This window comes from Sus scrofa, chromosome 18, assembly GCF_000003025.6.
Source record: "Sus scrofa isolate TJ Tabasco breed Duroc chromosome 18, Sscrofa11.1, whole genome shotgun sequence".
NCBI classification, from domain to species: domain Eukaryota; kingdom Metazoa; phylum Chordata; class Mammalia; order Artiodactyla; family Suidae; genus Sus; species Sus scrofa.
This window is the reverse complement of record NC_010460.4, coordinates 6,549,178-6,568,731: the sequence shown is the minus strand read 5'-3', so window position 1 is coordinate 6,568,731 and position 19,554 is coordinate 6,549,178. Positions and strand designations below refer to the sequence as shown.

General features: G+C 44.6%; 1 protein-coding gene across 3 annotated transcripts in view; it reads right to left on the bottom strand.

Moving 5' to 3' along the window:
• The window catches only part of LOC100519808 (TRPM8 channel-associated factor 1), a 54,408-nt gene extending 52,976 nt beyond the window's left edge, over positions 1-1,432 (bottom strand). The window contains exon 1 of one of the 3 annotated variants that reach the window (XM_021078926.1): positions 1,249-1,432. The gene's annotated coding sequence lies outside the window, so the exon portion shown is untranslated. The remainder of the gene's footprint in view (positions 1-1,248) is intronic. The other 2 variants (XM_003134565.4, XM_021078924.1) reach the window with 2 other exon arrangements.

Here is a 19,554-nt window from a genome sequence, read left to right as displayed (position 1 = left end):
TTTCTTTTTTCGTCTTTTTGCCATTTCCAGGGCCGCACCTGCGGCATATGGAGGTTCCCAGGCTAGGGGTCTAATCGGAGCTGTAGCCGCCGGCCTATACCAGAGCCACAGCAACGTGGCATCGGAGCCACGTCTGCAACCTACACCACGGTTCATGGGCAACGCTGGATCCTTAACCCACTGAGCAAGGCCAGGGACCGAACCCGAAACCTCATGGTTCCTAGTCGGATTCCTTAACCACTGCGCCACGACGGGAACTCCGCCAAGTTTTGATATGAAATCAATTCACAAATATTTTGGGGTTTAGAAGGATGGGTGGATGGTTAACTAAACAAATACATTCTGTCCTATAAGTCATTAGACCTGCATTGCTTCCAAGAAGTTTCCACGATTTGTAAATCTTTTTCTCCTATATGTAAGGCTTTCCCCCTTCGCGGGTTGTTGTTGTTGTTGTTTTTCTCAATGAATTTATGGTTTTGCAAAGATCATCACAGCCCAATTTGATAGGATTTCCATCCCAAACCCCCAGCCCATCCCCCTCCTCCTTCCTTACAGGTTAAGCCAACTCACTGGCCAGCTCGGGGCTTGTTTACCTGGGAACTGTTCAGTCCAGCACTCATTGCCTGAAGCCATATGCACTGCAGACTAAGCAGACTGCCAGATTCCCCGCACCCGCTCTCCCGCACCTCGCCCCTTCCTTCCCCACCTGACACACTCAGACCGCCCCCCTCACCCCTCCGCCCTTGGAGAGGAGAAGGCTGTTCCTTGGGGCTGGGGGTGGGGGCGGGGGTGGGGGTTGGTTCTGCAGAAGCCAGCTACCCCCAAAGAATTCAGGAGCAAGTCCCCAGGAGGTGAAATGACATCACCTCCACGGTTCCTTTCAGCTCAGATCTCGATGGCTCCCTGCAGAGCACAAAAAACAGCGCTAGATCACAGGGGGTCCTATCCCTCCAGACAAGCGAAGGGTGTACGAATAATGCAGCAGGAAGGAAAGAGACGGAGCCGCAGGGAGACCCTAGGGAAGGGTGTGATACGTAAACAGCACGCCATCCTCCACCGCACTCGGCTGCCGCCTGCCCCGCAGGGAGCGCAAAGTCCCCGCATCAGTCCCCACGCTTCGCGGACCCCAGACACACACACACACACTCCGGGGCATCGGCATCCCCCACGTTGGCTCGTCTTCCCGCCGGGCCACCCGCGCACCGCCAGGCCTCTCCTGTCCACCACCCGTCATGGACCCCTACTCACCCCGAGCCCCACTCTTCTCGCACCGCGGGTCGGAGGCAGGGTGCCCTGGCTACGAAGGGGCCGCAGCAGTTCCCAAGGGGCAGGAGCTCCTCGGGCCAAAAGGGACTGGGCGGCAGTCCGAGTCTGGGGACGTGGAAAGGACAGGGGGACAGAGAGGGGGCGGCCTCGGGATCTGATTGGTGCCCGCAGCAGTTGGGGCGGAGCCTGGCTGGCTGTCCCCAAACCTCAGAGGCCTCGCTTTGTGTCAATTTCTATGAGAAGAAGCCGCCCTAATTCCAGGATGGAGACCCCAGCCCCCGCCCTGGGAGTAGGGCAGGGCACTTTGTCGAGAAAGAAATCCGTTAGACTATGGACAAATGAGCCATCGCACATAATAATAGACTTCAAGATACTGCGTAATTGTTTCCAAAGACGAGTCAAATCCGTGGGTCCTAGACAGGTTTTTTAATTAGAAGAATGAAGTTACAGTAAAATGGAGGGTATGGCTACATTCTTATATAAGAACATCTCACATTGCATCTGTAAGGGGAGGGGCTCAGCGTGAAGAAGCCGCTGTTGATATTTTCATGATCACTGCATTATTTTAAAATATCCCATGCATTGTTTTATACACCAAGTCAAACAGGAAGGTGTTCAAATGTTGTGCTAGTCAGCAAATAGGAGACAGATATTGGGCAGGAGAAAAAAGGCGCGGCTGCTGACAGTCTGGACTCTGAAGCCATCCTCACATCGTGACTAACCAGCTGGGGAGCACGCTCCTTTCCTATGGGCGGCCTTAACAAGTGGCCCCAAACTTAGTAGCTTGAAATGACACATTCATTCCTTTGTAGCTCTGTAGGTCACAAGTCCAGCGGGGGAGTGTCGTCTCCCTGGGCACGTCAACACGTAGGCAAGGCTCGGCTCCTTCTAGAGGCTTTGTGGAGAATCCAGATCCTTGGCCTTTCCAGCTTAAAGCAGCTGCCCAAATTCTTTGGCTCGGGGCCCTTGGGTCCGTTTTCAAAGCCAAGGATCTCAGCCTTGGATCCTGTTTCTGCCCTCGCATCTTGTTCCCTGCTTCTCTCTCACTTCGGAGCGAGTATGACCTGGAAGTTCCTTTGTTCCCTGGATCCAACGGACTTTCCTCAACGTGGAATTCGGGGGTCCTTTTTATGCTCATTTCGCTCGGATTTTTCTGTTCATCTTCTCTCATTGGTATTGTTCCTCTTTTTCCCTCAGACACTGTCGTTTTTACAGGCAGAAAGTATAGTGGGGAGAACACGTTATCAACAGAACACTTTCATTGTTCTCTTACTGTCACTCAAGAATCTGTGGCTTCTCAGTGTTGTAAGAATGTATGAGAAAGGACGGGACAAGATATTCTAAACTCCCAGGGGCTCTCAGTGTAACTTCCCAATCTACCCGGGCTCCCCTTTAGGTCCTTTGCTCTCCAGGCCTCCCCGAGGCCAGACCCTCCTCCCCAGGCCCAGAGTCAGTTTGCAAAGGGCATGTCAGTGACCTCAGAGGAGGAGGAGCCAGGGGGCTCGGCTGGAGGGAGGCAGCAGCCAGGGAAGAGGAGCTGAGGTCCACATGCCGTCTGCATGTGTTTGCAGGCCGGAGAAGGGTCACAGGCTGCACTGACTTTGTCTCCTTCCAGCCCCCAGCAGGTACACACACACACACACACACACACACACACACACACACAGCCTAAATGACTGGACCAGTGATCTTGGCCTTTTCCAGATTTTGTATTGAAACCACTGGAGGAGTTCCCATTGTGGAACAGTGGAAACGAATCCGACTAGGAACCATGAGGTTGTGGGTTCGATCCCTGGCCTCGCTCAGTGGGTTAAGGATCCGGCGTTGCCGTGAGCTGTGGTGTGGCTCAGGTCTGGCGCTGCTGTGGCTGTGGGCAGCAGCTATAGCTCCGATTTGACTCCTAGCCTGGGAACCTCATATGCTGGGGTGTGGCCCGGGAAAAAAAAAAGGAAAGAAAAGAAACCACTGGAGCCATCTAATGAGACTCTGAATGTCAAGGTCATGCTCCCTCTTCACCTGAGCTAACCCTTTCTACTGCTTGCATTTCAGTTCCTTTTTTGATAAAGGTTGAGATTGGATGAGATGCTGTAGCTCGAAACCCCTGTGACCAATGGCACCGCACAAACTACCCCAACTGAAAATGCTGGGTTCCGCGGGCGTGTCTGTGGAGGGAGCGCGAGCGGGCAGGCATGTGTCATGTTGACTGTCACTTTCTGAGAGGAGGGGAGGTCTGGCAAGAGAGAGGTGCAGCTGTCTTGGCAGAGAGACCGAGAGAGAAAGCGCAGCCGGGTCTTTTGGGAACACACAGTTTGCGGTTCCTCAACGCACATCTGCCTCCACGGGTCCCCCATGACCCACAGTAACTGCACAAACACACCCAGATCCTGCCTTTGCCTTTCATCCCCAAAGAACTTTGCAGTCAGAAACTATCCCTCTGTCCCTGGATGGCCAGGTTGCTCAGGTTCTGGAAACCTCTGGCAAGTGAACCCCCAGGCTTGGAAGGATAGTTCTGAGCGAGAGCGGACGTTGGCAGCGAAGTGACAACTCATGGCTTGAAGGTTTCCAGGAAAGGAGGCAAAGGAGACGCCTGTGCACACAGGGGCTGACCCTCCCCTGAGTAACAGGGAATTCTTCCGGCTGCCAACTGGGTCGGGGGGGTTTTTTGTCCTGCCGGTGGACTCCAGCTGAAACACGGGCTCTTCCTGAATGCTGGGTCTGATGACCTTGACACTAAACTTCTACCATCAGCTCCCCTGGGCCTCCAGGCTGCGGATTCTGAGATGTGCCCCAGTCTCCATAACTTTGGGAGTCAGTTCCTTATAATAAATCTCTCTCTATGTATCTACGTATCTGTCTGCTATCTATCCATCTATCCTGTTGGTTCCGTTTCTCTGGAGAACCCTGACCTATCCAGCCCTTCCCCTCCCTGGAGTATTCGTTTGAAACTTGCTGTCCGCCCCCCGCCCTCCCAGCTGCTCCCAGGCTCCATGTGGCTTTGCTGCTGCTAGTCACTCCTCTTAACTCCTGCATACAAGCTCCTCACAGGAGCTCCTCTTTGTTTACCAGAGTGAAGCGTGAACTCAGGACCGCGCTTATTACCTGTGTGTTTCCTGGTGTGTTGTTTTTTCTCCTCACCACCCCTTAGAGGTCCATGTTGTGTAACAAAGGGCCTTCTGGTGTGGCAGCGGGAAGATGTCAGAACACTACTCTCTATCCTAGTCTGGGATGAAACCCCCAGGGAAATGAATCTGCCACAGGAGGGCCTTTCTGGATATTTTCCCCTCCCCATTTTCCTCATCTCATATATCCCACCCTATGAACTTTTATCAGGACTAAAACAGATTTTTTTTTTTGGTCTTTTCGTCTTTTAAGGGCCGCACCTGTGGCATATGGAGGTTCCCAGGATCCCAGGCTAGGGATCTAATTGGAGCTGTTGCTGCCGGCCTACACCACAGCCACAGCGATGCGGGATCTACAATGCACCTGTGACCTACACCACAGCTCACGGCAACACCGGATCCTTAACCCACTGAGCGAGGCCAGGGATCGAACCCAAAACCTCATGGTTCCTAGTCGGATTCGTTTTCACTGCGCCACGACGGGAATTCCTAAAATAGATTTTTTTTAAATGGAATTATTACAACACCAACGTGAAGGAGAAAAATTGTAAAGCTTATGCTTGGAACGTTTTATTTTTGGAAATCAAGTTTTCTCAGTATTAAGAACTTCACTTCACATAAATATAATCAAAATAGGAACAGTGGGAGGACGGGGGAAAACTGGAGGAAGACTGATTAAGCGGGAGAACTTTTTAAAAAGAAAGGTTAAGTGCTTGCCTCTCTTGTTAGGATAATGACTGCCTTTTCTATGAAAGCAACAGCGTGCATAAACGGATGGGAAAAAAATAAAGAGGATCATACTGATAGATACTATTTTTCTTTCTTTCTTTCTTTCTTTCTTTCTTTCTTTCTTTCTTTCCTTCTTTTTTGTGGTCCTTTTTTTTTGGCTTTTTCTGGGACCGCACCTGCGGCATATGGAGGTTCCCAGGCCAGGGGTCGAATCGGAGCTGTGGCTGCTGGCCTACACCAGAGCCAAAGCAACACGGGATCCAGGCTGCGCCACATCTGCAACCTACACCACAGCTCACAGCAACACCGGATCCTTAACCCACTGAGCAAGGCCAGGGATCGAACCCACAACCTCATGTTTCCTAGTCGGATTCATTAACCACTGAGCCACGACGGGAACTCCGATAGATACTATTTTCAATTTAAACTATGTGTCTTAGACAGTTTGGGTTAAGTTTGGGCTGCTATAACCCAAATATAGGTTGGATACTTAAACAGCAAATATTTGTTTCTCACAGTACCAGAGGCTGGGAACTTCAAGATCAAGTTGCCAGCAGATGTGGGGTCTGGCGAGAACCCTCTTCCTGGTTCACAGATGCTGTCTTTCTTTCTTTCTTTCTTTCTTTCTTTCTTTCTTTCTTTCTTTCTTTCTTTCTTTCTTTCTTTCTTTCTTCCTTCCTTCCTTCCTTCCTTCCTTCCTTCCTTCCTTCCTTCCTTCCTTCCTTTGTCTTTTTGCCTTTTCTAGGGCCGACTCTTGCAGCACATGGAGATTCCTAAGCTAGGGGTCTAATCGGAGCTGTAGCCTCCGGCCTATGCCACAGCCACAGCAACTCGAGATCTGAGCTGTCTCTGCAACCTACACCACAGCTCACGGCAACGCCAAATCCTTAACCCACTGAGCAAGGCCAGGGATCGAACCCGCAACCTCATGGTTCCTAGTAGGATTCATTAACCACTGAGCCACGACGGGAACTCCCAGATGCTGTCTTCTTGATGTGTCCTCCCATGGCTGAGAAAGAGAGCTTGAATTTCTTCATCCCTTTCCTGGGGCACAAACCTCATTCCCGATGGCTCATGACCTAATGACCCCGCCCCCAAAGGCTACAACTCCTAATACCATCGCATTAGGGTTTCAGATTTCAACATATTCATTCATATGGGGACACAAACTGATTCCATAACAACATGACTTCTAAGCAAACTTTAATTCAACCAAGAAGCTGGCGAATTCCTCAGGTAAATATTTCTGCACAATGAGAACATCTGAAATATTGCTAAGTGTTCTGTACCAGGGTTTTCTCCACTGGGCCGGGGGGCCCCTCTACTCAGGGTACAATACTTAGAAACCCTGGGAAAACTTGAGTGCTACAGGTTTCCTTGTTCGCTGCAAAGACCATGGTGGAAGTAAAGAGAAGTTTCTGCAGTTGGGAGATGGTACTCTGACTTTTTCCAGGGCTTCTCACGATGTCATTCCACTGTCTCAGGACTGGATGATATCAGCGAGAATTCTTAGCATTTTGTACACTCACTTTCTCGCCTCAGGACAATTTCTCAGGCTCTGATGTGGACATTGGAAGCATAAACGTGCAACAGTGTTTAAACAGCTTTCCAGGATGAACCAGAATCTTACTTTTTGCAGAGGCAGGATCTGGCACGTGGCTTCAAATATCCATTTTTACCTAAGATATGGCTTGAAGAGAGCCTGGTACATAACAAGGGCTCAGTAAACACTGTGAATTTATACTTAAGTTATAATCACTTGCAGAAGTTTATGGAATGAGGTGGTGCCTCTTCTTTCTTTGCTTTATACTAAGAAATATTTCTTTTGTGCTCTCCAATCTTTCTTTAAATTAATTTCCTTAAACATTGATGGAAGGGAATTTCATGATTTGGCCTCTTTCTGCCACCTTTAGTTGCTGTCTAACAGAAGCAAGCATTTATGCTAACCAGCACATTTCTGGAAGGCCTTCATCTGTGTTCTTTCATAGCGTTCTCAAGTTATCACAGTTAGCTTAAAAAAGTTTTATATGTCTTTTTGTCTCCTGGTCACTCAAATATACAGTGTCTGCACACTAAATCTCCAGTCTCTCTCTCTTGCTCTCTCTCTGTGTCTCTCTTTCAACCCCATTTGGAAATTCAAATAAAGTGGTTTGGAGAAAGAAAAAAAAAATGACCTAACATCCCTCTAAGGGAATAAAAAAGAATCTATTTTAAAGCAAGATCAAAAAAAATAAATATTCACACTTTTTTTTTTTTTTTTGGTCCGGCTCAAGCCTGGATACTTGCGGAGGCACTCCTGGACATCCCTTGGCTTGTGGGAGCTCCCAGTGACGCCACTAACAGCCCGGGGAGCATGGTAGCCTACAGATCCGCGGAGTTGCCTCCAGCTGGCTTCTGCCAGGCCTCCCCTCCCTCAGGTTTCAGATGAATAACCCTAGGCAAGTTAGATTTAAGCTGGCCATTCCTGAAGGAAGCTCTCAAATACTGCAAACACTAGGGGTCTGCCTCAACAGAGCCACGGAGAGGGGACGCCTTCCAACACGTCCTCCCATCTTATTGCCGTCTGGTCTGCCCTCATCCCTTTAATTCCAGGATGTGGATATTAGGTCAGCAAGCCCCAGAGGGGCTAGAAGCTGCCCAACACTCACGTGTTCTGAAAGTCAGGAAACGCCGACAGACGCTGGGGTGTAAGAGAAGCCTGTTTTCTCAACCACCCCCATTCCTTAAGCTAATTACAAGTTTTGCTTGCAACCCATCACACTCCAGGGCCTCCCCTTCTGGTCTAGTGAGGGCCGATCCATGCTCATAGCAATCCCTCTTTACCTGGAAGGTACCATCTGCCCTCAGCCTCTGGCAAAAACGAAACAAAAAACCTCAACCCTCTATGTTGTGCTTTGCTTATTGTAGAAAAATGAACACCCTCCCCGGTTAGATAACCTTAACATCCCTGAGAAATAGTGCAAACTACCAGCATGACTGATACACTTCCAAAGTCAAGTGCAGCAGGGCGGAAGAGGTCAAACCCAAACCTGGGTATGCAACCATTGTGATTATGTAAGGGTTTGACTTGACACTGCAGAGTATAAATCCTATTTATATTTTGCTTTTTTTTCCATTGAAATATTATATGAGTGTGTGTGTATATATGTGTATGTGTGTGTGTAAGTTGTGTGTGTTTCATTACATTTTCCAGCTAGTCATTGCTAGTCTGAAGAAATGCTGCCAACTTTCTTTAAAGAAACTATTAAGTATGATGTTAGCTATTGATTTAGAGAGGTAATATTTATCACTTTAGCGAAATATCTTTTTATTTCTACTGTGCCAAAATATATAAAACCTGGAATGAGTGTGGCATCGTATTGAATTTCTTCTGTGTGGGTGTTTTTGTTTTTGTTTTTGTTTTTATCTAGTAAAAATGGCATATGGAGTTTCCCAGGCTAGGGGTCAAATTGGAGCTGTAGCCACCAGCCTACACCACAGTCACAGCAACCCCAGATCTGAGCTGCATCTGCGACCTACACCACAGCTCACAGCCATGACGGATCCTTAACCCACTGAGCGAGGCCAGGGATGGAACCTGCATTCTCATGGATGCTAGTCATGTTTCTGCTGAGCCACGACAGGAACGCTGGTAACTTCTGTTGTCATTAAGCTGTTAAATATTTATTACGCTGTTTGTATTTATTTAAAAATGGAACTTTTTTCCTTGGGAGACCTATTAAAGTGTGTGGGACAGAGTTCAGGGGATACCAGTCAGGGACAAATTGGACTATGCACCTCTTTTCTTGTACTGCCTTTGCCAGGTTTAGTACCAGATCTCTGTTAACTTTGAGGAATCTGGACATGAATAAAACTTTGTCAATATGTTGGTTTATGTATATTAAAATATCATATTTTTATGATTATAAGACTATCATACGTTTATTACAGAAAATTGGGAAAATGCCTAAAATCCGAGAACAAAAACTTTTAAGTCACCTACATGTAATTCCCATATGAAAGATAACTGTAGTTAACATTGCAATCAATTTTAATTTATCTGCATCTACATATGTCTATATCTTAAATTTATGCATGTTTACTTATCAAGTTGAAATGGTTGTGTGTATCGTATACAGTCCTATGTTACAGTCTTTTCACTGTGCTTTATATATTGGACATTTTACCATGTCATTATTCTTTAAATACGTTTTTTTAATGGCTATATAATAGTTCAACTCATTTGCTGAAATTATATTCCATCATTTTCCACTTTGAAAATGGAAATAATCTCTTTAAAAACATCTCTTTACCAAAACATCCTGATCTGCATTTCTGATTGTAGGATGGATTCCTCGAAGTAAAAGTTACACGCCAAAGGACACTGCATTTAGAAGATTTTTGATACCTAGTGCCAAGTTATCCTCTACAAATATTTTATATGTTTATACTCTCAACAACTTCATATAAATGTACCATCTAGACTTCTGTTAGACTGAATATCTTCTTTTCCAAACATTATGAAGGGTCGCCATGTGCTGACTGAAACCCTTTTGGTACAGACTGAAAAACATGTGGCCTGATGGGCTTTTCTCTCCTTTCTTTCTTGGACTCCAACACAAATAGAGCCTAAAAGGAGAGAAAGTATAGCCAGGGTATGGGGCAGTTAGGAAGAGGTACTAGCTTAAAATCAGATTTGCAGTTCATAAATTCATATATACACATATATTATCTATCTATCTATCTATTGATTTATTTTGCTTTTTAGGGCTGCACCCACAACATGTGGAAGTTCCCAGGCTAGGAGTCAAGTCTGAGCTGCAGCTGCTGGCCTACACCGCAGCCATAGCCATGTGGGATCTGAACCGCGTCTGCGACACACCACAGCTCTCAGCAACGCAAGATACTTAACCCAATGCGTGAGGCCGGATTGAACCAATATATCCAAATCAATATATCCAAATTGTGGGAAACTCTGGAACTTAAAGTCCACAGAAAATGTTTTTTCCCTGAACCACTTGAAAGCAAGTTGCTAATATAATAACCCAATCACCCCTGAACAGTAAGGAAATTCTCCTATATAAACATCATACAAGGGTCACCATCAGAACAACTCACATTGATACATCACTTCCTTCTAATCGTCAGACCTCATCTAAATTTGGCTAATGATCCCAGTAATGGCATTTAGCATTAGAAGCTAGTCTAAGTCACAAGTGTTGCGTTTAATTGCCACCATCTTGTCTTTTCTTTTTCTTTTTGTCTTTTTGCCTTATCTAGGGCCGCTCCTGTGGCACATGGAGATTCCCAGGCTAGGGGTCTAATTGGAGCTGTAGCCACCAGTCTACGCCACAGCCACAGCAACACGGGATCTGAGAGCGTCTGCGACCGACACCACAGCTCACGGCAACGCTGGATCCTTAACCCACTGAGCAAGGCCAGGGACCGAACCCGCAACCTCATGGTTCCTAGTCGGATTCACTGACCACTGCGCCATGACGGGAACTCCGGTTGTCACTATCTCTGTAGACTTCTTCAGTTTAGACCACTTCTTCAGTTTTTCCCTTCACATTGTCACCTTGAAACTTTTGACGACTCCACCAGGTATTTTATATATCTTCGGTTTTAATCTTTCTGCTATTTCCTTGTGATTTGTTTCAGGTTATGCATTTTGGAAAGAGTATCCCAGAAGTGATGCTGAGTTCTTCATTCTATTGGATGGTGCATGATTTCAACGTATCCTTTTACTAATGATGTTTATGCTCATTCCTTGATTAAGCTGGTGTCTGCCAAGCAGTTAAAGACGTTGTTTCTTTAGCAAAAGTGCCTCATTTCACTCTCTTACAACTAGTCCTCCAATGCTAGTTTAATGTACTGCACCCCATCTTCTAACCCGACCAACTCACTTTTTCCAAATGGAGTGGCCATGACATGCCTAAAGTCACTGATCTGTGTCTGTATTTGCGCAGTTGTATTTTATTTGCATTTGCACAGGTTGGGTGTCATGTTAGCTTTATTTATTTGATTATTTAGGACAATTTCTTAGCTTTTTTCTTGATATGTAGTACTGAGTGGCCTCGATTTCTGTGTAGGCTCATCTCACCATTGGTTTCCAATACCCCACTCTGAGCATACACACTAATGGGCAGAAAGCCCCTCAGCTAATGTCCCTCAGCTCCAGGGCTTCAGGCTTATACAACTGTTTATACGAACGAGTAGAGAAATCCTTTGTTCTGTCTACAAAGTCAAATACATGTACTAGAATTATTCGTCTAGCTATTAGATTGTTGGAAAATCACATGTAAAATGCAATTTTGATTTTCAAAAGAGGAGAAGTCGGAGTTCCCGTCGTGGCACAGCAGAAATGAACCCAACAAGTGTCCATGAGGATGCGGGTTCGATCTGTGGCCTTGCTCAGTGGGTCAAGAATCTGGTGTTCCTGTGGCTGGAGCGAAGGTGTAGGCCGGCAGCGGCAGCCTGGGAACTTCCATGTGCTGTGGGTGCTTTTTCCTAAAAAGACACACACACACACACACACACATACACACACACAGAGTAGGAGAGACATTGATGGGAGGGTAGGGAGAAGCGTGGGCAGAAGTAAACAGGAGAGGGAAGCTGCGGCCACACTGTCACCTTGAGTGGAGGCTGCACCCGGGTCTGGATGGCGCGTGTGTGAATGCTGAGTGCTGGGTGCTGAGTACTGAGTGTTGACTGCTGAGTGCTGAGTGCTGGGTGCTGGGTGGCGGATCACCTTTTCCAGTCCCTCCAACAAGTGTAACCAGGGGGCGAGTGTCCTCAGCTCCAGGGTTGTGTGGCGGAAAGAGCAGAAAGAAGGGAGAGGACTTGGGGTCTCCTGCCTCTGCTCTGTCATTCATTCCGCGCAATGTCCTTTTTCTTCTGTGGACCTCAGTTTTCATCCCGCGGGGTGGGGGGAGGAATGTGTGAAATTCCGAGATGAGAACAAAGTCAGGAGAGTAACACCAGTGGAAAACAACAGAAACACGATCTTCAGGAAAACTTTTGCCCGCTTTGGGCTCCCAGAGTCCCAACCCTTCTAGGGTTCAAGACATTCACAAACACCTGCCAGTCCAACCATGTGCCCACACCAAGACTGCCTCCTCCAGGTCCCCACCCGAGGGACTGCCTGTCTGTCCTTTCCTCCTTGATGCCTGTTAAGCTAAATGTGTCCTAGTCCTGAAACTCTTAGAAATAAAAGCTCCTTTGTTTGTGCTATTGTTCCTGCTCAGAACGTGCTTAGAAAAAGATTTATTGTCGAAGAAGTGATGAGGAGACAGATCAACAGCCTGGGGGGTTAAGATGTAGGAAAAGAGAGGGCAAAAAGAGAATTATTGTCCCTAGAAGCCTCTTTTGTTCCTTCTAGGCTTCACTGGAGGCTTGAGGAGCTGGCAGTTTTGCTGTGAAGGCCCTCCTGTTGCAGTAAGATGTATAGAGACTGCTTCTGGGACTCCTATGTTTAAGGCACTCACAGAGGTGGATGAAAAGAAAGGACAAAACTATTCACAAATCTTTTAGTTTTGCTAAAATGTAATTTTTTTCTTTTAAAGGATCAAGTCGGGCACAGCTTTCTCACTGAAGTGCTGTGAGGCATTCTGCACAGATGGTGGCTAGTTCCAACAAGCTTTGGAAAATGATCACGGAGGGGCTATCAGGTAAAGGAGCCTACAGAGAAGGAAGCAGGTTGTTTTGCATTAAAATAAATAAGTACAAATAAAAAGCCCTGCTGCCTTCCAGGAGTGGCGAGAACTAGTCATGGGCATAGGCTTTCCATAGCCTTACCGCACAGAGCTTCTCTGTTTCAGGAGATGGAGCAAGGAGAAGGTGTTTCCTTCAGGTGTGCTAACACAACATCAAACCTGCTCTTTCAATGAGTTTCAAATGCCAGTCAAGACAGATTGATAATTGCAGTGGCAGAAAGCAGGAAAGCAGTTTTAAAAGGTTGTCTAAAGACACTGTTGCTGTTAGAAAAACCCAAATTATCCACGTGGTTCCCCCTGTTCTGTGGACAGGCTTATGTCCACATGGACGTGTTTCTCGGCTTAGGGGCTGGGGGAGAGGGATGTTTGGTAGTTTTAAATTTCAAGGATTATTTGAAGACTTCCTTTTGTGGTAAGAGACTCCGAGGGTATCTATAGGAAAAATAAATAAAGGTATGAACCAACAATTAAAGCCCCAGATGAAATAGTTCCATTAAGAATTTAAACAGGGAGTTCCCGTCGTGGCGCAGTGGTTAACGAATCCTACTAGGAACCATGAGGTTGCGGGTTCGGTCCCTGCCCTTGCTCAGTGGGTCAACGATCCGGTGTTGCCGTGAGCTGTGGTGTAGGCTGCAGACGCGGCTCGGATCCCGCGTTGCTGTGGCTCTGGCGTAGGCCGGTGGCCACAGCTCCGATTCGACCCCTAGCCTGGGAACCTCCATATGCCGCGGGAGCGGCCCAAGAAATAGCAACAACAACAACAACAAAAGACAAAAAGACAAAAAAAAAAAAAAAAAAGAATTTAAACAGATAGGTAGAAAAAATAAAAAATAAACCTCCCATCATTACAAGATCTAAAGAAAGCTATGCTTAACATTAAGTATTTTCGTCCTTTTAAAATTTCTATGTTTATATTTTATTTTATTTTATTTTTTGTTTTATTTTAGGGCCTCACCCGCGGCATATGGAAGTTCCCAGGCTAGGGGTCGAATCGGAGCTACAGCTGCTGGCCTACACCAGAGGAACAGCAGCACCCGCCAGATCCAAGCTGCGTCTGCAACCTACATCACAGCTCATGGATCCTTAACCCACTGAGCAAGGCCAGGGATCGAACCTGTATCCTCATGGATATCAGCTGGATTCATTTCGACTGAGCTACAATGGGAACTCCTAAAATATCTATTTTAAAAACATTATTGCAATTTGTTTAATTAATGATTAAATCTTTCAACAATTAAAAAAATTGAAATAACTGTAGATTCACAAGAAGTTGTTAAAAAAAAAGACAAAAAATGTACAGAGAGTGTCTGTGTACCCTTCACCTAGTTTTCTCTAATGGTAGCATCTTGTGCAATTATAGCACAGCATCACAGCCAGGAAACAGACACTGGAACAATCCACAGAGCTATTCAGATTTCACCAGTTTTATATTCGCTCATTCGTGTGTATGTATATATGGTTCCGTGCTGTTCTTATCACATGTGCACGGGTGTATAGACATCACTGTCAAGGTACAGACGTGTTCCGTCATCACGAAGCTCCCTAATACCACCCCTTTACAGCCAGAGGCACCCCAACAACACACCATTTTAATGTTTATGCGCTTTCTATGTGCTGGGCACTGCTGTGGCCCCAGGAAATATCATTGAGCAAACAGAAGACCCTGATCTATTGGGAAGAGATAGAAAATAATTTTAAAAAATGAAGACAGGCATACCTTGGGGATAGCGAATGTTCATTCTCAGATAACCACAACAAAGTAAACATTGAAATAAAGCAAGTCACATAATTTTTTGGTTTCTCAGTGCACATAAAAGTCATGTTTACTCTATACTACAGTCTATTGAGTGTGCGATAGCATTCTGTCTTTAAAAAGCACATACTTTAATTTTAAAATACTTTATTATTATTTTTTTAAATTTGGGGCCAGCGAATGAAGCTGTGCCCCAGCAGCTACCTGACAACCTGGCAACACTGGATCCTTAACCACTAGGCCCCTAGGGAACTTCCATAAAAATCCTTAGTTGCCTAAAACAAGGATGCCTAAAACAAGTTGCCTAAAACAAGTTGCCTAAAACAAGTTGCCTAACCATCTTCTGAGTCTTAAGGGAGTTATCATCTTTTTTGCAACAGTAACAGCGAAGACCACTGATCCCACATCACTGTAACAAATATAAGAATAATGGAAAAGTCTGCAATATCACCAGAAAAGCAAAATGTGACCCAGAGGCACGAAATGAGCAACTGCTGTTGCAACAATGGCCCCGATAGATTTGCTCAACACGGGGTTGCCACGAAACTTAAATTTATAAAAAATACAGCATCTGAGATGCTCAATAAAATGAGATCTGCCTGTAGAAAAAAAAAATCAAAAGGACTTTTAGGACTGGAAAGAACGAGTCGTGTGTGCATCCCTTTCCTATGAAAAGGAAGGGCATGATTCTAGGAGTCTAAGAAGCTGCCTTCTGGGTTTCAGGTGGGTGGGACAAAAATATTGAGGTGATTGAGGGTGGCAAATACTAAAGATTTTTCTAGATAATGAAGGTAGAAAAGCAAACCAAATATATCTTTTCAATTAGTTCTCAATGCTTAAGCCAGGAGGTTGACTCTGGCAGGGACAGAAGGCGGGTGTTGAAAACTGTCCGGAGAGGCAATTGCTGACAGATAGCTTGAAGTACTTTTCCTAATTATCTGTGGTGAGTCATCCTTTTATAGGGCAAAGCTATCATGTTGGTGCATTCAGGTCACATCAGGACAGTGAGCTGAGATTGGTGCCTCGAAATTTCAAGGGTTAATCTTGCAACATGCTTTGAAGGTCTCTTCTCTGTGGTGATAGCGTGGGTCAAGCGTTTTAAAGAAAAATCAGATGGACAAACTAAAAAAGAAACCCATTTTTTTTCTTTCGTCTCTTATGGAAGTTAAAACAGAAAAGCTGGAGGAAGAAATCTTGCTTGTTGTGCCATTCCTGTTATTTATCAAGTTTTCACATATCATCACCATCCAATATTCAGAGCTGCAAACAAGAGATGAAAACTTTGGCTAAATAAAGCAAAAAAAAAAAAAAAAAAAAAAAAAGCACATTTAGAAGAGGGATACTAAATAACTCCCATAGTTTCTGAGAATCAGGCTTGGAGTTGACCACTGTCAGGCACAATAGTCAAAAATCATTCTGGAGAGATGGTTCCATAAGGACACCACGCTCAAGGCATAACTGGGCCTGGACATGAAGTGTGTGCTGCAGAGAGCTTAGGGCAGCATTATTGCTACTGATTCTGGAAACTGGACTTGCCACAACCTCTAGTGCCAGCTTCATCACATTTGATCCTGGGTGGTTCCGCCGCTGCGTCACTATTCCTCGTGCCATGTTCCAGCACAAAAGCATCTGAGCAACAGAGCTTGGGTCGCAAGCCTGTGCCCCTGCTGCAAGGGTTGCGAGAACATTCTAGCTTCTGATGCGGGAGGATACCCAAAACAGAGCGGGACGATTCCAATGTGGGGTAGAAGAAGAAATCATGACAGACGTCCCTTATATGTCACACCTGTGGCCACCCCAAATCTACGTCTCTCCTTCTTCCCACCTTAACAACTCCTCTCTTGTAAAAAGCTCTCATCTACCACAGGGCACAGCTGGCAGGGCACAGTGCACTAAGTGACTTCTCTGATGGGGTCAAAGACGCATCCATCGCTAGCGCCAGGATTCCTGGATGGACCCTAGTCTTCCTCTAGAATGTAAGCATCCTTTCTCGATATCCTCTAGCCAATGGACCAGTGTAAAAAATGTGCCCCTGTGAACACACCCTGCATATAACAGAGGGGAAAGGAAAGAAAGAAGAAAATGAGTCAAAAACACAAAATGTGCACACACAGGACACATCAGGAAGAAAATATGCGAAGACGCAAAATCCTCATTCCTCTTAAATATTGTTGTCACAGTAGTTGTGACTTTTCTCCGCCACCTGTCCCGTGATGTCTCTACCTGCTCCCAGCTTCACTGCTTGTTTGGATTCTTCACTCAAAGAGTTATCCGAATGTTCATTCCAAGAAAGCAGAAATGTTGAGAGTGCGCCTTCCATGTGTAGAAACACAATATCATGTACCGCAGAGTCTATGCTAAATTCTAGTTTTGTCTTTTACATTATATAGGTCTTATTTGTTTCAGGGCCATATTTTTGCAGCCAGTGCCCGTAAATTAAATTCCTGTGGGCCATCTAGAGGCTATGGATATCCCTAATTAGTTGTTGCTTATGAAAGACATTCTGGGTCTAGGAGAGAGTTGAGAGCTGTCAACGCAGGGACAAATAAGAGGAAATTCTAAACAAAAAAATCACGAAGATGAAACCTGTTTTTTGGGAGTTGGACAAATTAAAAATATTTGAGAATAAAAATCCGATACGGTATTTAATAACCATAAAGGCATCCTTGAGGTTTGTCTATAAAGCAAACCCTTTGGGGACATTTGGGCTTCAAACGTCAACTTGTTTCTCCTGTGGAATGTAACATTTAATATCCACAAGTCTTTAGGATAATTGGTCACCCTCTGCTGTGACACTTAATGTGTGTAATCTTACAACGTTGACAACCTGTCATGTTATTTTTGTTAATCACAAATACCATGATTTAGGAGTTCCTGCCATGGTGCAGTGGGTTAAGAATCTGACTGCGGGGTCTCGTTACTATGGCTGTGGTGTAGGCCAGTGGCTACAGCTCTGACTAAACCTCTAGACTGGGAACCTCCATATGCCATGGGAGTGGCCCTAGAAAAGGCAAAAAAAAATGACCAAAAATATATACATATACACACATACATATATACCATGATTCACCTGCATTTTCTCTGTGCATGCGACAGTAAGTGAAGGATTTTGGTAGCTTCCTGATCTTAAGATGATGCATTTGAGTGATTGTTGATATGACAATATGTATAGTGAAAAATGTCACTCTTAAGTTTACCCTTCAGAACCTGGATCTGGCTCTTTCTCTTCCTCAGGAAGGAATAGCACTGTATGCTGGTCATAGCTGGGAGCATTTTTCAACCTTGGCATTACTGATGTTTGGGCTGCGTAGTACTTTGTTGTGAGAATTGTCCTGTCCATTATAGGATGCTTAGTAGCATTCCCGGCTTCTGCCCGGTAGATAACCGAATGTCCCCTTGGGGGTGGGGAGGGGGAGGAACAAATTCTCCCGTACCTGGGAACCCCGGATTACAGCTTACACAGCCTCACAAACCATCGCTTCCCAGCTGGAGACATCCTATATTTTCAACAGATTTTTCTACCTGGGTAATGTCTTACATGGTGAAACTTGTGAAACCCTTGGGCATTAGACTATTTCCTTATTTCTTTTCTGAAGCATACAAGTAACATGAATTTTTGAGTTCTTACAAGCCATGGTGGGAAGCACATTTTGCCTGTTAACTCATTTAGTATATTTCCTTTGGGAGGAAACACTTTTATCATCCCTATTCTATAGAAGAGGCACTGAGGCAAAGAGAGGTTAAGACGTCCTTAAGGCTGTTTTGCTAGTAGGGGATAGAGCCACGATTTTGAAAATTGAGCTATGAAACATGTAACCTTCTTTGGAGTTATTTCTGGCTGGCAGAAATTTTCTAATAGTACAAAAAGGTGCATTATAAAATATAAATCTTTTTCATGCATTTATGGCAGACTTCTTCCAAAGCAAACACAGCATCTAAGTATGTATGTATGTTTGTACATATAGCCTTTTTAACAGGTTGGTAGTACACCATACAAATTATTTATACATTGCTTTCTAAAAATTTTTGATGTATCTTAGAATCCATTTTGTGTTATTAATACATAAATACATATGCTATATATGCTCAATATTTTTACATTAAAATAATCAGCTCTTAATAGAATTAAAATTTTTTCTAACAGAAAAGTTTAAAACTCTGTGAATGAGAAGGAATTGTGATGAATCTCCATGTATACATGTATACAACACAGCTTCAACTATGATCAAATTACGGCTAATTTGTTTTATACATAACACCAGCATTTCCCCTTCAATGATTCTGAAGCTCTATTTCATTATGCACCTCTAAAAGGTAGACACTTGTTAAATTTATTACCCAAATACTATTATTACACTTAATTAAATTTGATAATTCTTTAAATCATCAATTATCTATTAAATGTTCATATGACTATTTTTCTCTCACTTGCATCCTAATTTTAAAAAATATATATTTGTACCGTTTATATGCTAGATCAGGAGTACAGCCAAAATTAAAAGCACACTAAATTAGAAGTGAATTGGGTCTCCAATATGGATCCAACTCTGCAGCCCCATCTGTAGAGGCTGAAGACCACAAGCTATTTCAGAGTCCTTCTCTTAAGATAACACTGAATGGACTCTGCTTTAGACTCTATTATCTCGTAGTTTGTTAAAAGTTTAAAAAAAATGAGTTTTATGTTTATCTTCAATTTTAGCATTTTATTACTTTACGTGTCCTTGTGTGTATCCAGATTTCTGATGGGTGTCATATTCCCTTTGTGTGACAAACTTCCATGAATATTTTTTCTTACATTATGGATTTTCTGGCAATAAATTCTGGTTCTGTTTGCATGACAAGCTCTTATTTCCCCCTTGATCTTTGAAAGGTATTTTCCCTGGGTATAGAAGTTTGGGTTGACAGATTTTCTTTTTTGCATCAGCTCTTTATAATTGTCACTCAACTGCCTTTCAGCCTGTATTATTTTGACAGGGGGTAGAAATTTCTT